General features: G+C 41.3%; 1 protein-coding gene across 1 annotated transcript in view; it reads right to left on the bottom strand.

The window, feature by feature from the left end:
• Nucleotides 1-15560, bottom strand: part of AGBL1 (ATP/GTP binding protein-like 1) — a gene marked incomplete at both ends in the record, with an annotated part of 90114 nt that overhangs the window by 1061 nt on the left and 73493 nt on the right. The gene's annotated exons all lie outside the window — the stretch shown is intronic.

Below are 15560 nucleotides of genomic sequence, written 5' to 3'. Positions count from 1 at the left end.
TGAACCTGTTTCAAAGCAGACTTGCAACTTAACAGCAAAAGTTTCCTTGTTATCAGATACGTTATTTGCTGTTCCTGTGAAAAAGCCACAAAACACATTTGGTCTAGTTGCAAGTCTCCAAAAAATCTCAGTATACATATGCTTAGAAAAGACCAAGTTTGACAGCAGATTCTTTGAAGATCCCATCTGTGCTGAGCACACTCCATGGATAGGCCAAGGAAACAGGAGAAGGCAGGAGACACCTGCCAGGCACAGAAAATAAAGAGAAAGGAGAAACCAATTATCTGTCTTAAAATGATCCTTTTGTGAGCATTCACTATCTCAGACCACTGTCACAAGTCAACCTGACAGATTTACTTTAGTGGAAAGTATTATCTGTCAGGGCATCACAGTGATGCCAGGATAGGTTTGTCCTTCTCTATCAGGCAACGTCAGAGCTTGGGCTCTGTTCCCTTCATGAACTGAGGGGCTCCAACTGACAGACTTGGGAGAGGTAACAGGGTAGAGAACAAAACCAAAGGCATCAGCTGAGCACCAGTGTAAACAAATGCTGAATTATCAAACTCTATGCCTTTGTCCTTAGCTCCCAAAACCACCCTTCAGTTTCCAAATGCTGTACAAATCATTAATCAATTAAAGCAAAACAGGGAAGTAGAACACCATCCTGAAGAAACAGGTGTTAAAGAGCTATTTAGCTATTTGTTTGACAAAGCAAAGACTGTGTCAGAGCTGAGAATACAGGTGAAATTTCTCATTTCATAGTCAACCAAGGAATAAGCACTAATTTTTCTCCTTAACTGTATATTTTGCACAGTTCTGCTCAGTATGCACATTACAGCACAATTTAGTTACATCTTACAGGGATAAACTCAGGTTTGGAAACAATGCTTCTTCCACACTTCCATGCTTTCCTCTTAAGCAGCTGGTGGGCACTAGAAGAGTGAACTGCACTCTCAGCTCAAAGAGCTCATACAGAGCTATCATATTCTGGTCCAGTAAAGCAACTGGGACTGTTTCTCAATAGCCACATATTTAGGCTTCTATCATCCTTACACCTCACCATGCTAGGGAGTTAAGTACATTTTGATCAATGTGTATACATAAGTGCCTTAGGCACTTAGGGATTGCAAAAGATGTCTTTAGCTCCTGCAGAACTACTACTCATTCTGATTTTTTTACCCCAAGTTCTGGTCCAGTAAAGCAACTGGGACTGTTTCTCAATAGCCACATATTTAGGCTTCTATCATCCTTACACCTCACCATGCTAGGGAGTTAAGTACATTTTGATCAATGTGTATACATAAGTGCCTTAGGCACTTAGGGATTGCAAAAGATGTCTTTAGCTCCTGCAGAACTACTACTCATTCTGATTTTTTTACCCCAAGTTACAGTATCCTGCAGAACTACTACTCATTCTGATTTACCCAAAATTACAGTATACTATTTCTGTTTTGCTCCAGCTAATTGTGCATTATCATCTACCTTAGTAATGCTCTAAAATAGCAACAAACCAAAACTAGCTTTCACAAAAGACATCGGCTGCATTTTGCCATTTCCAAACATCATCATCTTTCTCCCCTCAACATGATTTAGTGCTGTTTCGCAGGCTCATTGCTGAGCTAAACTTATGGGGCTGTGCTGTTGTAGCCAGGAATGAGGCTCCTGAGGACTTCTAATGGACAACAGCTGTAAATAGCACAGAGCAAAATAAAGTGTGTTCTCTTTTGCCACTGATGAATACAGCTTTGACAACTCTTCTCTTTTCTGTATATTGGGTGAGAGCTCAACATCTTAACTGAGAGGTCCTTTCCTCAGTCAGAAGAAAAAAAAAGAAAAAAGGGAAAGAAAAAACAAACCTCTAAGGAAGGCTTTCTCATGTCAGAAACCCAGGTCAGTTTGCCATAATTTTTCTGATTCCAATAGCATGGGACTGGCAGAGGCCTGAGTTCTGCCCTTCCTCTCAAGGCTCAAAGTCAAGCTTGTCTTACTTAGATATAGTGATGGAAAAGCTTCTGGAGTTTCCAGATCTTAAAACACAGGAAATAGGAGAGCAGGGGAAGAGACCAGAGTACACCTATGCTGTTTCCCTGTGGGTGATGATGGAGGGCCCCATAGCCTGCAGGTCCAGCCAAGGAAATCTCTCTATTCCAGTTAGTTTCCTTTAAAAGCTCCCCTCCTGCCAAGCTCATCCACAGCTCTGACATCCCACCCACAAGAGAGTCATAACCAAGGTATGTACAAGCAAGGAAACCACAGAGCTTGTTAACTGCCTGTTCCCTTCACAGGAGCCATCACAGCCAAATCCCACATCCAAACACTGCTCCCAGCACCAAGACTAATGAAGCAGCAAATAGAGCAAAGAGCTGATGACAGGGCCATAAAACTTGCTACCCTTAAAACACCTGGAAAACAAAGATTTAACTCCATGGCAGGCAGGAGTCGCACAAATCTGTGCTTTACAACATATCCAGTTACCTGTCTGCCTTGGAATTATTGTACTAACTGTGATAAACATTGCAGCTCATGAAAGTAGTGGACAGAGGACTGACCAGCCACACTCTGCACTCAACTGGCAGCACCAGTCAAGATCTCTGCATTTAGTTCAGCTGCTTCACTTCATTCCTGACTTCCAACACCCCCATAACTGCAGCCCTGACCAGATCACCTCAGTATTACCCAGTACAAGTTACTAGTTTATACTGGTGCCCAGGTGCCCTTCTCTCTGTGCTGTTTCAGAGCCCCTTATGCCATCTCCTGTGCCCTCCTAAACCTATCTTCAGGCCACACAGCTTCAGGTTCTCTCATATACCTTCTTCCATGCCCAGAACAGAGCTAAAGCCTTCAAAATCCTCAGGCCAGCACTCAGGCAACTCCTCCCCAAGGTCTGGGGAAGCTGCCAGAAAATCAGGTTAGCCATTTATCTCTGCAAAGCCCACATGACACATAACCTTCTCTGGGAACGTAAATAATAAGAAGGGAAAGTAGAGGAACCTTTTCATGCTACATAAAGCCTTATCCAACAAATCATGTCTCCTTACACTGTGTTACGTTTCAACATGTCCAGAATGTAACATGGCACCAACAATACCCGAGGTGAGAGATTAAAGAACCACTGATTCCTCTTGCAAAACCTTGAGCAAAGAAACTTTGAATAATAATTCTACTAATGTATCACCTAATTCCCATCTCTCCTTCTCTTCACTCATTTTTGACTGTGGATATAATATGCATGAAAATAAGAGCTTTGTTCTTCCAGTCCTGCTAACTTGCTGCTTAATCTCTTGCCTCTGAGGATCCTTCTCTAGTCATGTCACCACCAAGGCTCACTGAGAGGTGACTTTGATGTTAGGGGAAGAGAAATCTGAATGAAATGAACAAAACCCCATTAACACAGCAATGTCCCTCTCATCAAGAGGAGCACAGAGAGGAAATGAAATGCAGTTCCAGATGCCCTGACCTGGGCTGCTGTTGTAAATTATTTCAAGCTGAGATTTGAGCCAATCCATTTGTAAAGGGGCAGGGCATTGAAACATAGAGCTAGGATTTTTATAAGGAGTCAAAGGGACTTACATATACAGCATGTGAGAAATTCAACCTAGATGCAGGTCTTGACTGAAACTTTTCAGGCTCTGCCTCTTCATAGCTCTCTCCCCTTTACCCACATCCAGGGCCATTAAGACACAGGCTTGTCTTTCTCCTTTATGCCATGGTACAGCATGACTACCATCAATATTACACAAATCATAGGGTCAAGTTTACCCCAGGATATAGCAGACAGAAACCAAGAAAGCTAAACTCTCCCTTCCAACTTAATTAGCTGTGGCCACTCCAGGGTATTCTGCAAGGAAATGTTGGGTAAACAGGAGCACTACCATGTAGCTCTTCCATTTCATAGCTGAAACCATTCCTGGATACATGTGATGTGCCCTAGGCTGCATAGTTATGCAAAGCCAGAGAGAAGGCAGAATATGGTGTGATGTACAATGAATATATTAAAGTCTGTTTGTAAAAAATCATCAAATACTGAGATCACAAAAAACATGCGACTGATCTGAGGCAGAATCTGTGTCAGTTACTTTTTCCCCCCCGCCTTAAACTTCTCCGCGAGTTGTCAATCTTAAAGTTGCCTTAAGACAAAATAATTTTTTCCTCCCCGTGTCCCCCCACCCCACATTTCTCTCTCCTTGCTAAACCTGCTTTTGGCTAAGTGTTCCCAAAGCAGACATATCTTAAGACAGAGGAAAAAAAACAAAAAAAAAATACAGTCTAGCAGGATCAGCTGTTGTTTTCCAGAATTATCAATGAGCTATTCCTTTCTTAAATAGGTCTATGCTATATGTATTATTAGTTAGCTATGGCAAAAAAGTGAACATTACAAATCATCTCAGCTGCTTGTTCTCTACCTTCATAGCTTGGTGGGGGAGTTTTAGCCTCCAAGTTGCTTGGCAACCTCCTTTTGTGTATGTGTTTTATGAATTCATTCACCTCTGAATCAGTGATGATCAGGGAGCTGAATATGGGTACAGACTGCTCAGCCTCAGTTCAGCTTGGCATCCTACTACAGCCAGGTTTTAACTCTGGGAAATTGGTAAGCAAGTTGTCAAGTCCATTTTGGGGCCAGTTTCAAAATCCTGAGCTCTGAAGGTAGCAGGAACCACTACTATTATTTAGCAGGACCTTCTGTATTACTGAAGACAAAGGAAACCAATATGAACTAATTCCTGTTCAAATCAAAGTGTACCTCTTGGGTAAGATGGAGGAAAAACTTAACCTTATTTTCAGAACTTAGACCCATAGAAAACCTTCTATAGGCCTTTGCAAATTGCTACAGTCTGTTAACTAGAATCCCCATCACAAGTGTGTGCACCTTCATTAGTCTAGCTGAAATTTCCAACCACTGCATCATCCATTTCTGGATACACCAACTCAACATTCACTGGCATATTCCATCTCACTTTGCACACTCTCTGAGCTGCTCAAACATCACTGAATTTTAAAATTGAAACCATGCAGCTACCTTATTAGTCTGCTGACAAGCAAGCTACCTTACATTTACCTCCTCCCAGAGCTGTCACTTGCAGAGGAATTCCTCTACCTGTGTACACCTCCCACATCTGTGCTCACTGCTGCCATCCTTCTCTCTGCTCCCCTCAGCCAGATGCCAAGGGAATAAAGCCAAGATGGGGGACAGCTGGTTAGGAAGAAGTACTGCCAAGAAGGATTGGGGGATTATAGGGGATGAGCCAGTGATGCAAAGCAGTTTCAAAAACGGCAGCTCTAGTGGAATGTACTAACAGATAACTTCACAGGCAAGGAAAGTTGTTACGTCACTCTGCCTCAACCCAGTGAGCAAAATAAAATAGCTGCAGTGCTGTGCCCACTGCTGGTCACCACAGTTTAAAAATGTATTCAGTGAAAACTGCAGAGGTCATTAAAAATTACAAAAATTTAAGAAGTCAGCATTTAAGAAGAAAAAGTGGAGAAAATATGCTTCAGACAATGAACAGAGAGGAAGGAGATCACCTTTAACTTGCAAAAGGCTGCTATAAAAAGAGACTGCAATCAGTTGTTCTCACTGTCCCCTGAGACTAGGTTGCATGAAAAAGAAACTTAAGTTACTATTAGCTAAGCCAACCTGTAGTGGCCTAACTCCCTTCACTGCTGTGCCTGCATATTTGCCTTACCTCCTGCTAGGCCATTGGTTCGTAAGGTCCTGCATCAAGTCACTCCATTGCACTGCCCTGAACAGTGTCAGAATGAGCCTATAGCCACATAAGTAATTCCAGCTCCCCCTTAGAAATTTTGTCCATGACTTCCCCTAGTCCTCTGCAATTAGCTATGTGCTCTGGGAGCTGTCAGAACCACTACACCAGTCCACAAAGCACCTCAGCCATCTCCTGTGATCTCTTTGATACAAGGTGTCCACTTACTACTTAATGTTAGCCACTTTAAAACATGTCAACCATTAGCCACTAATTAGTGACTGATCAGAAATATTTCATCATCATGAGATTTTGACATCATTTGGGCTTTTTCAACACAGGTAGATCAGAATTATTTATGGGAAGTCTGTCTTGCCTGCTCAGTTAGTGACAGTCCTATCACTTTAAGATTGGAATAATATAATTACTGGGATTTCTTTAATTAGTAATGGTCTTCCAAAGCCCTTCTATTACCCTTAAGATTACCTGTTCTCAGCTTCTGTGTATGTACCCCATGAAAGGTGTGAGAGGCAACAATTAAGACCACCTCCAAGAGTCCTCCCAACAGAAGATTTAGCTAACTGAGGAAGAGAGCTCCAGATTATCTGGCGAAGGCAGGCAAGGATCTATCACACTCTGCTTCTATAACACACACATTATGGCCTTAATTTGTTCTGTGGCAGCAGGCAATTTCAGATACTCAAGTATTTTGTGCTGCCATGGCCAGACCATCAATCCATATGTTTTTCAGTCAGCATGGGAAAAACGTAGACTGCCTTGCAGAGACACGAGACTTCTGAGACATGGCAAGTAAGAAAAAGCTGTATTTTCAAGTTAGGTATATATGTGACTCTCTCACCTTCTGGATGTTTTTGATGACGATAACACTGACTCAAGAGAAGAAATGACAGTGGGTGCTCAGAAGCCTGGAAGACACTGGAGCAGTGATCCATCAAAACAGACCATACAGTGTTCTCATTTAGTATGATTAGAGAAGTGGCAGCGTTGCCCTAAACTGTCCCATGCCTAAAAGAAGGTGCAGGCAAGCAGGAGACAAGTGCAACAGAGACCTGCAGGATAAGTGCTGTAGCAGGCAGAGTGCAGAGATCCATAGAGCTATAAAATCCATGGGCTCTTTTCTGAGAGAAGGATTTCATCTGAAATGAAATCAGGCAGGAGGAGTAGACTGGAAAAGCTTCCATTGTCATAAAAATATCTCCCTGGGTAATCCACAGTGATGGAAAAAGGAAACCCTGATAATTTATGTGACAGTTTAATGGGATTTTGGTGACATATGATACTTTAGAAAGAATTTGCCCAAATAGGACAGACAGGACTTTAATAAGGCTTCAGCTCCGAACCAGCAATATTTTCACCCCTTGCTTTTACATTTCATTCTACATATCCACTACTCACTCACAGCTCATCTTTCTCATTTGCAAGGCACATTTCAACATTGTAAGAGCAACAACTGCTCTTTCTAGTTAGATCCCCTGCCAGAGAAACCTGTGAGTATCTGATCCCTAAAGGGATCAAGCTGTCTTTGCACCTACAGGGCAGAGCATCACTGAGCTGTGAACTCTGCGGCATGAGCTGCCCCCAGCCATGTCCCCTGCTCTGTGGATAGCACTAATAGCTTCTGTGCAGAAATGAAGGGCAGCAGATGGACAGTCTGGAGCAGGAGTTGCTTGCAGAGGGGATGCCCCCAGAACACACTGCAGGAGTAAATGGCTTTCACACGGTGAGTAATGCTTTGACCCATGTCTCCTGCCCATGAGACACACAGCCCCAGTACAATGCTCCATGCCCTTCTCTGCCATTGCTTCAAGAGCAGGCACAATGGCAAGAGGAATCACTCAGAGTACTAAACTCGGGTGAATCCAGGGTTAATGGGATGAAACTCCACAAAGGAACATTTAGGCTGAGTATCAGCAAGTTACACTGAAGAGTCTCCCCCGTGGAGAGGTAGAAGTTTACATTAAAACCACATTGCCCAGAGCACAAGAAGCTATTCTGTACATAATCTTGCACTAGCTGGGGACAGAAATCACCCAACAGGCTTTTGTTTTCTCTACTAACTCCAACGGATCCAGTTGAGAAGCCCTTATTTTGCTGGAAAAACCTCCTTCTGGGAATCTAGGCAGGAGAGGAATGGTAAGAAGCTGTGTGAAGACGTCAATATTTTGTCCAGTTTTTCTGTGACCACAGCAGGCTAAGATCAGCATAGGACCTGCACTGGGGCCTGTTAGCCCTAAAACAGGCATGGAAAATGGAGCACCTGTCAGTGTTTCTTTCACCATTGGGAATAGTAGCTAAATTTAAGAGGAAAACAAGTTATCTGTTGTGTAGTACTTCAAGTTGTTGTGCTCTATGAAAGACAAATTCTATACTAAAGAGCTTTTTGTTCATAAGCTATCTATACAGAACAGATTTAAAACCCACCTATTACCACCTACAGCATAAAGTAATGTTTATTCTTAAATATGTGTTGTGCCTTTAAGAGGTACAGATCCATTCTGCCTCTAACTTGAGGTCTTCCTCAGGGAATGACATGTAAGAAATAAAATATATTAAAAGGAAGTGCAATCAGAATCTCTCATTGTCAAAGGGATAAAATATCAATTTTTGTTAAGATAAAAAGCATCACAGATTGCCTCTGATGGGAAAAATTAAATTCTTGGTGTTCGCTTGATTTGATATTTATCACTCCATTGCTTTAGGAATATCCTAGCAGGGAATGTTTCTTAAAAATATTATTCTGTATTTCTCCTGCAGTAAGCAAACTCTGAGGGTTTTAACTTGTGTGTTTTCTTACATACAAAATATTCAGAGAAAACAAAAAGAAAAAGTCTACAAAAGACATCTTCTAACCCTTCACTATGTCAACAACTTCACAGTAAAGGATCTTCTGCAGGTTGACCTCATTTGTGGCATCACTAAATTGACTTTTACATCATCATTGCTGTCCAAGTCTACCCTAAATCTTAGAATCGCATTGCCCAGAGCTGATCTCAAAGGAAATTCTTGCCTTCTACAAACAGGAGACTGATAAGGTAAAATTATTTCAAAATTTTGAATGATTAATCTTGTCCTGAAGACAAGTTCTTAGATGAATTCACCAAACATCTGAGCAAGCGAATGCAAATAAGGGATCAACATATAAGGTCTTTCAACAAGATCATGAGAACAAAACTGATGCTGGCCCAGTGATCTTGTATCATGACATTAACAGCACCATCTTTCATCTTCTAGACTACGTGTCATGTTACATGACAGACCATAGGAACATCAGTTTTCCAAGGAAAATAAAAGAGATGAACCTTGAAGTTCATACCATATTCTTTGCAAGCAGTTCCACTACTGAAATACCTTCAGGATGAAGAAGGAATCAGGATCATATAGCGCTATCAAAATCCTAGAGCACTTGAAAAAGCTAGGTGGAACAAAATTTGCCACTGCATAAAACAGATAACATGCAAAATTTTCAAACAGTATGTGGTAAGACACTAAGCAGTCACTCTCTCAGGTCAGTAAGTTCTTCCCTTCAGATGCTAGCAAAATGATGTCTAATGGATGATGTCTTTCTACATCAATCACAACAGGGAGCAGAATGTCAAGCTACGGAGACTAGTCTGTTTGAGGAAATAAGATGGTAGGAAGGCTAGGGAGAGGAAAAAAATGTTCTTTTTATCCCCACAAGTTGCTTCAAAGCACAGGAAAATGCACTCATGAATAAAGGAGTCAGGCTGCAGAATAGTCTTGGCAGTCCCTGAACAAGCACAAGTAGAAGTGGAACATGTGATGTCCTTCCTCAGCACTCCATGTATCACTGCAAAAGTGGGAGTTTTCACACAAGAGAGCTTTTTGTTCTTCATTTCCTAGTTTCCTAAGTGGTACTCAGTTTATTTTAAAAAGTTATCCAGAAGGTTCTTTTAGGCAAATAATTTAACAGCATGAGTGATTGCTCCTCATCAGTTCGACTTTCTGATGTGTAGTACACAGACTAACTGCATGAAGCTGATACTGTGATGTTTCCTCAATCCTGGTGTCTTCCTGCACTTTCACCCCAACTCTTCCCCAACAGAATTTTGAACTTTTTCAACTGACCCTGCCACAGAACCTTTCTATTGCAGCTCAGCCCCTCTATGCAGCCCGTAAAATCCCCAGCATGAGCTCCTCTCTTACTTGCCATTAGAAATGCTCATCTCTAAACCATTATATTCCAGAGCATTCACCACCACTTCATCTCCTGCTCTGTAAAGTCTCTGAATGCTTTTAAAAGAAACACTTCTTTAAATAAAAGAAAATCCCTGCAAATCATGGTCGTGACAGGCTAATGGCTAGCACTGCAAAGATGATTTATCTTCCTGCTGTATCTAACAAACCTCCTTATGCTAATACCTTGTTTTCAAAATACGAAGAGACTTCTAACTGATGTTTTCTAACTGCAAGAATATACAGTTAATGGAAAATGCCTTACATCAAAAGGTAACCTTCACCTGCCATCTGACTTCCCTATCAATTCTCAAAATCAAAAGATCTCCTTAAATTATTTTTTTCTTCTGTATTATTTATTGTGTTTCCTTCATGGATGAAGAAACCAACTATTCAGTCTCACTGCCTGTTTATAATCTAAATTCACTTTAGAGTTTGCATGCATTAGTTGCATGCTTTAATTTGATATATTTTATTTGATTTCTGTCTATTAAATTACATTTGAGGCAGGTTATATGGCCTCATGGGGAGCACTACCCTTTGTGCAAACAGCAATTATTTTATCTGGGCTGAGCCTAATTTCACGTTACATCTTGATAGGCTGACAAACAAGGTCACGGTGTCTGCACGGCAAGTGATGTCCAAACTGGTGGGAGATCTTTGACAAGCTGGAAAGTGGGCCCTGAGAGTGTTCTGATTTAAAGGTTATGACCTAGGGTATGAAATCAAGCAGCAAGCCATCAATTATGAGCAGGAGCATTGTTTCAAGTCTATCTACAGACGTTCTGCATAGCTTGCAGGGTCATCACTTATGCCAGCACAGAGAGTATAAGCATCTTACTACATGTTTATTGCTTATTTACATTTACTAAGTGCTAAACACAGGGCAAATAGGGATAGTAGAGGCACCACAGTCACTGAGACCCCAGAGTCCTTCATCTGTCGCTTGCTCATTCCTTCGCCCTCTGGCCAGTTCTCTTTGTAAAGAACAATTCCCATGTGTTGAGTCGTGCCTCATGGTGACCCTCTAGCTGTTGTTTTTGTGCCCTTTCAAAATACTTGACAAAACTGTCACAGAAGGAGCTTGGCATCTGGAAGCTGTGACAGACACGATATGACCTGATTCATAAAACACAGCTAAACAGCTTGGGCTGCCAGAGGCCAGGATTTACAGGACTGCATTTAGGAACGGCCTTCAACGCCTGCTCTGCTAAATGCACTTTCCTACTCTGCTGCAATACAAATTCCCAAGCTGTGTGAGGGTGACCTGCAACACTGACACACTAATCTTGTTAGAGATTAGTCCACTGCTGCTCAGGATGAGAAAGGAATGACCTCAGCTCTGGCTGCACTTTTTACATATGGCTATAGGGTTAGGGAACACTAAAAAGAAAAAAAAGAAGATTAATTCATTCTTTTCAGAAATTCCCCCAGCACAGCAAGCACAAAGAAAAATATCAAGTCACAGGTAGTTTCTGCTGCATTATCCACTACAGCCTCAATTTTACAATAAAGCCTCTCTGCATTTTTATTTCCAGCAGGTGCAGCTTGACCCACAAGAAATTTCAGCTCTCCTATCCATCTACTATTTTCTTCATCTCTACTTCAATCACTAGTTACAGCCTTCTGTTAGGTGCTCACCATGGGACCTAAACATCCTTTGGGAGACCTGTCAAAGCCACTCTGATGCCAGCGCTAATAAATTCCATCTCACTCATCTTCTCTTGAAACACTTCATAGACTGAAGATTACATGTTTCAAGTGTGTTCCAAGTTGTGAAAGCAGGGATTTACAAAAAAATCAAGTAAGTTGCCCAAGGATAAAATACAAATTAGTCAGAGTTGGAAGCTCAACATGTTTCCCAAGCCCCAGTCATGAAGAATTCTGTGCCATCCACATTCACCCTAGAAGTGAATTTCTGTGTAATCCATTACTTCAAATCACTTTCTCCTCTTTCCATTAGCCATGAAAATGAATTGAATTTTGCACTTAGACATTATCAGTAGAGCCCTCTCAGTTATGGTATTTGTCCTATACCAAGATCAGCTGTCAATGTCATTCTGAAACTCACCCATCCTTCCCAAAAATATCAAACACACACATTTCTACAGTGCTATGATATTCCTTTATCCATCACTATTACATCAGGTTTTCAAATTGTGGGAAAAGTGAAAGATGATATGAAAGTGGTAAGGGAAGAATGAGGAAATAAAATAGGATGTTGTAGTAGGTCTCTCTGGTTTTCTTGAATAATAAAAGAGATAGACATTTGGGAGACTCGGAAGAAAACTCCATGATGTTTTTCAATGTTTTCCCTAAATTTTCCACAATTCCCTCCTTATCTGTGGGTGAAGACATACCTCCAACCCCATTCTGACTGCATTTAGTCACACTTATTACCTCTGCCTCCACCATGTTTTAATAAAAATTTCAACCTATTTTATTTAACCTCATTATTTCAAAGACATAGAAGCAGTGCCCAGCCTAAGCCAGAAAAATCTTCAAAATAGTTCGTTAAACAAATTCAATGAAGAAAGAGGAGTAAAAGCTTATAAAAAGAATTGCAAAATGGCAAGGAAAATTACTTCTTTTCCCCCCCACAGCTAAGTAGCACAGCAATTGCAATTGACAGAGCAAATTAAATTCTAAATGTGCTGGTGATTTGATAGATATCATTTTCCAAGTGCTACAGCCACATAATAAATGCCCTGAAATGATACAGAAGTCCAAGTTTAGCTCTCTGGGAACACTGGTGCACTTTGCAGTATCTACCATATCACTCGTCAACTCGTTGATCTTATCAGCACATTTGCAGTCTGAGCATAGCAGCTGTCTCCACTTGTTTTTTAGCCATTTCTATTTCTGCATTAGAAACAGGTGGGCAAGCTCAGAGAGCTAACAAGTTTCTCTTTGATGTAGGGACGGACGAATCCTCTCATTAACAGAATGGCCTTTTAAAAATCATTATGTGATATTTTTAGTCCCATTTCATTTCAGTATTTCTCTATAATTGCAGCCCATTAATCACAAATGCTTGTTTCTAGAATCTGTCAGTTATAGACAACAAGAAGTGTCAAGTCTAGGGCATCTGCAAACTACCAGTTTCAATATACTGCTGCACTTATTTTACTGGTCTAAGATCAGCTGCATCTGTCACACAGGAATGGATCTTATTCTCAGATTAGAGAAATTAAACTCAGTTTAACAGGTCAGGCAGAAATTTGCATAGACTCTTGCAGCAAAGTCAACTTACAGGTGGGAATTAGAAATAGCAGGTGTTCAGAATTACAGATACAAAACCAGAAGAAAAACAAGTGCATACAGTGTATTGCAAATATGCCTCCTTACTCTGTAATACTCTTGGATAGATTAATATTAGGATCAGCACAAAGAAATAGCATTTGATTAGGATCAGCACGTAGAAATAGCATTTGCTAGATTTCACATGAGCACAGAGCCTCTCGCATGGATGGGGGCAGAGTAGCTGAACAAACTATCTGCTTGCAGCTCTGGCAAACATGCAATAAGGCTGTTCCATACAATCCAAACAACTCCAAGCATTTGTAATACATGACTAGCTCGGTCAGCCTTTATCAGACAGAAATGCATAGCTTGGAACATTAAATCCAGAAATTGAATTGTTGTTTTCCAGAAAGTTTTCAGAGCCTTGAGGTATCAGTTGAATGACTTTTCTATTTTGAAGTCAGACGCAGTAGACAGTCTCTCCAAACCAGTCAGCCAAGATTTAAAAGCACCAAGAAACTTCCCAATTTAGAAGGATAAAGGTGAAAACAACATGAAAGTTATAATGCCACCCACACTGTTTCCTGACTGTCTGTTAGTTCTGTGTGTTGAGGAAGGGTTTGCCTGTGCAAGCAGAAGCCTATTGTTAGAGTGAGAAATTTAAGAGTCACAAAATCAAGAAAAAAAACACCTCAGGATAGCAGAGTTCCCTGTTAGCAGGACACACACGGGTTTCTATCAGAGCCAAGCAATTCTTTAACACAATCTGTGCAAGACTTGACAAACTGTCCCCAAGTCGAGTTTCCAAACTCAAAGCAATGGTTTGCTAGAAGAGTGGCAGACCCCACTTTTTGCCCATTCTGCCCAATCTTGCTATCCAAAACAGTTTGTTCCCATAAGATTGTCAGGAATCAGAAAGCAATGTGTATCCAGCTCAATCTGTGTGTCAGCAACAGCCTTTCTGGAACAGAAAGGGAAAAATATTGAACCAGAGACAAAAACTGCTCTCTCTGATGGCAAGAGCAATTGTTTGGGTCTGACAGCAGCTGGTACATGTGCTACACTCTGTGGGTTTTCCAGCTACAGATTACTCTTTCACAAGGCCAAGCTGCCAGCTGTCCTGCCCCTAACTCTCTGATCACAGCTTGAGTAGTAGTTATCAATGAGAAGGTACAACCAAACAGAAAGGAGAACAACTGGTCACTGGAACAGCTCAGCAGCTCATCCCCTCTTCTCAGAGTAGTACTCCTTAATCACCTAACTGAGAGCAGACAGGGCAGAAAAGACAGGAAAATAAAAATAAAACCAAACAAACCAACCACATTCAAGAAACACCTTTACTGTTAGAAAACTCCAATTTCTTACCTTACAGAAGGTTTTAACCTGGAGACCTTCTTACTGACCCTTTTTTTCAAGGAACAAGAGTGATCACAAACTGCCACACCATCCATACCTTCAGCTCTACTGACCAGATGCAACTGGTTTAACACAGGTGTCAAGGAGCAAACCCAGCTACCTTCAAGCCAACCCATTTTATACAGCAGCAGGTACTCTATACTGTATGATTTGTGAAAAACGACCACACGGGCAGTAAAACAGATAACCAGTTGGGAAATATTGTGACCAGCTGAAGGAAGCCTTTCCTGACCTCAGCTTTTACCTTGAGGCACACACATTGACTCTTCACCCCTTAGTAAGCACATTGCTCCTAACAACATTAAATCTCCACAGGCAATCTGACCCTAAAATTATGTCCTCTGTCACACAACCCATCTCCATCACATTGTCTCATCAAGAACAGATTTAACTCAATTCAAATGCTTCTCTGGCTAATTTATACAGTACCACAGTGACCTTTTAGCATATGCCCCATAGGACCATGTGTGCCTGGAATTTATGACTGGGCATGGGAAATGTGCAGCTCACTTAAATACAGGTCTTTTTTTTTCCATGCCGTAATTTGAAGTTGATAATAGAAACCTAGTAGCAGTTCAATGCATGTTCACCATTTGAAGGAGGAAAGGCTGCCTGGGGGCTCCACCAGGCTGTATTTCAATACCTTTACCAGATACAGATTGGTCACTGGAAGCACATCACCTGCAGGTTTTTCACAAATTGTTTCCACCTAAGGGAGAGAAGATGAATTTTTTTGCCCCTCTTCTGTTAAGGCAAGAATTTGGGCAACCTATCACTCCTATGGAAGCTTGTAGCTCCACTGCAATGAGAATGGGCACTGGGGTGTTGTAAGACAGCATGTTCCAAGCAGCTGGCTATAAACTTCCAAAGTTATATAAGCAATACATACAACCCAACCATTTTCAGTTTCATTGATAATTTTCAATGCCTTATAGCAAAAATACAAGTAGTACCATGCTCCTGTGAAGACACTTCTGAGGCACT

This window comes from Acanthisitta chloris, unplaced genomic scaffold (genome assembly GCF_000695815.1).
Source record: "Acanthisitta chloris isolate BGI_N310 unplaced genomic scaffold, ASM69581v1 scaffold1111, whole genome shotgun sequence".
NCBI classification, from domain to species: domain Eukaryota; kingdom Metazoa; phylum Chordata; class Aves; order Passeriformes; family Acanthisittidae; genus Acanthisitta; species Acanthisitta chloris.
The sequence above is the reverse complement of the archived record's forward strand: the minus strand, read 5'-3'. Positions and strand labels throughout refer to the sequence as shown.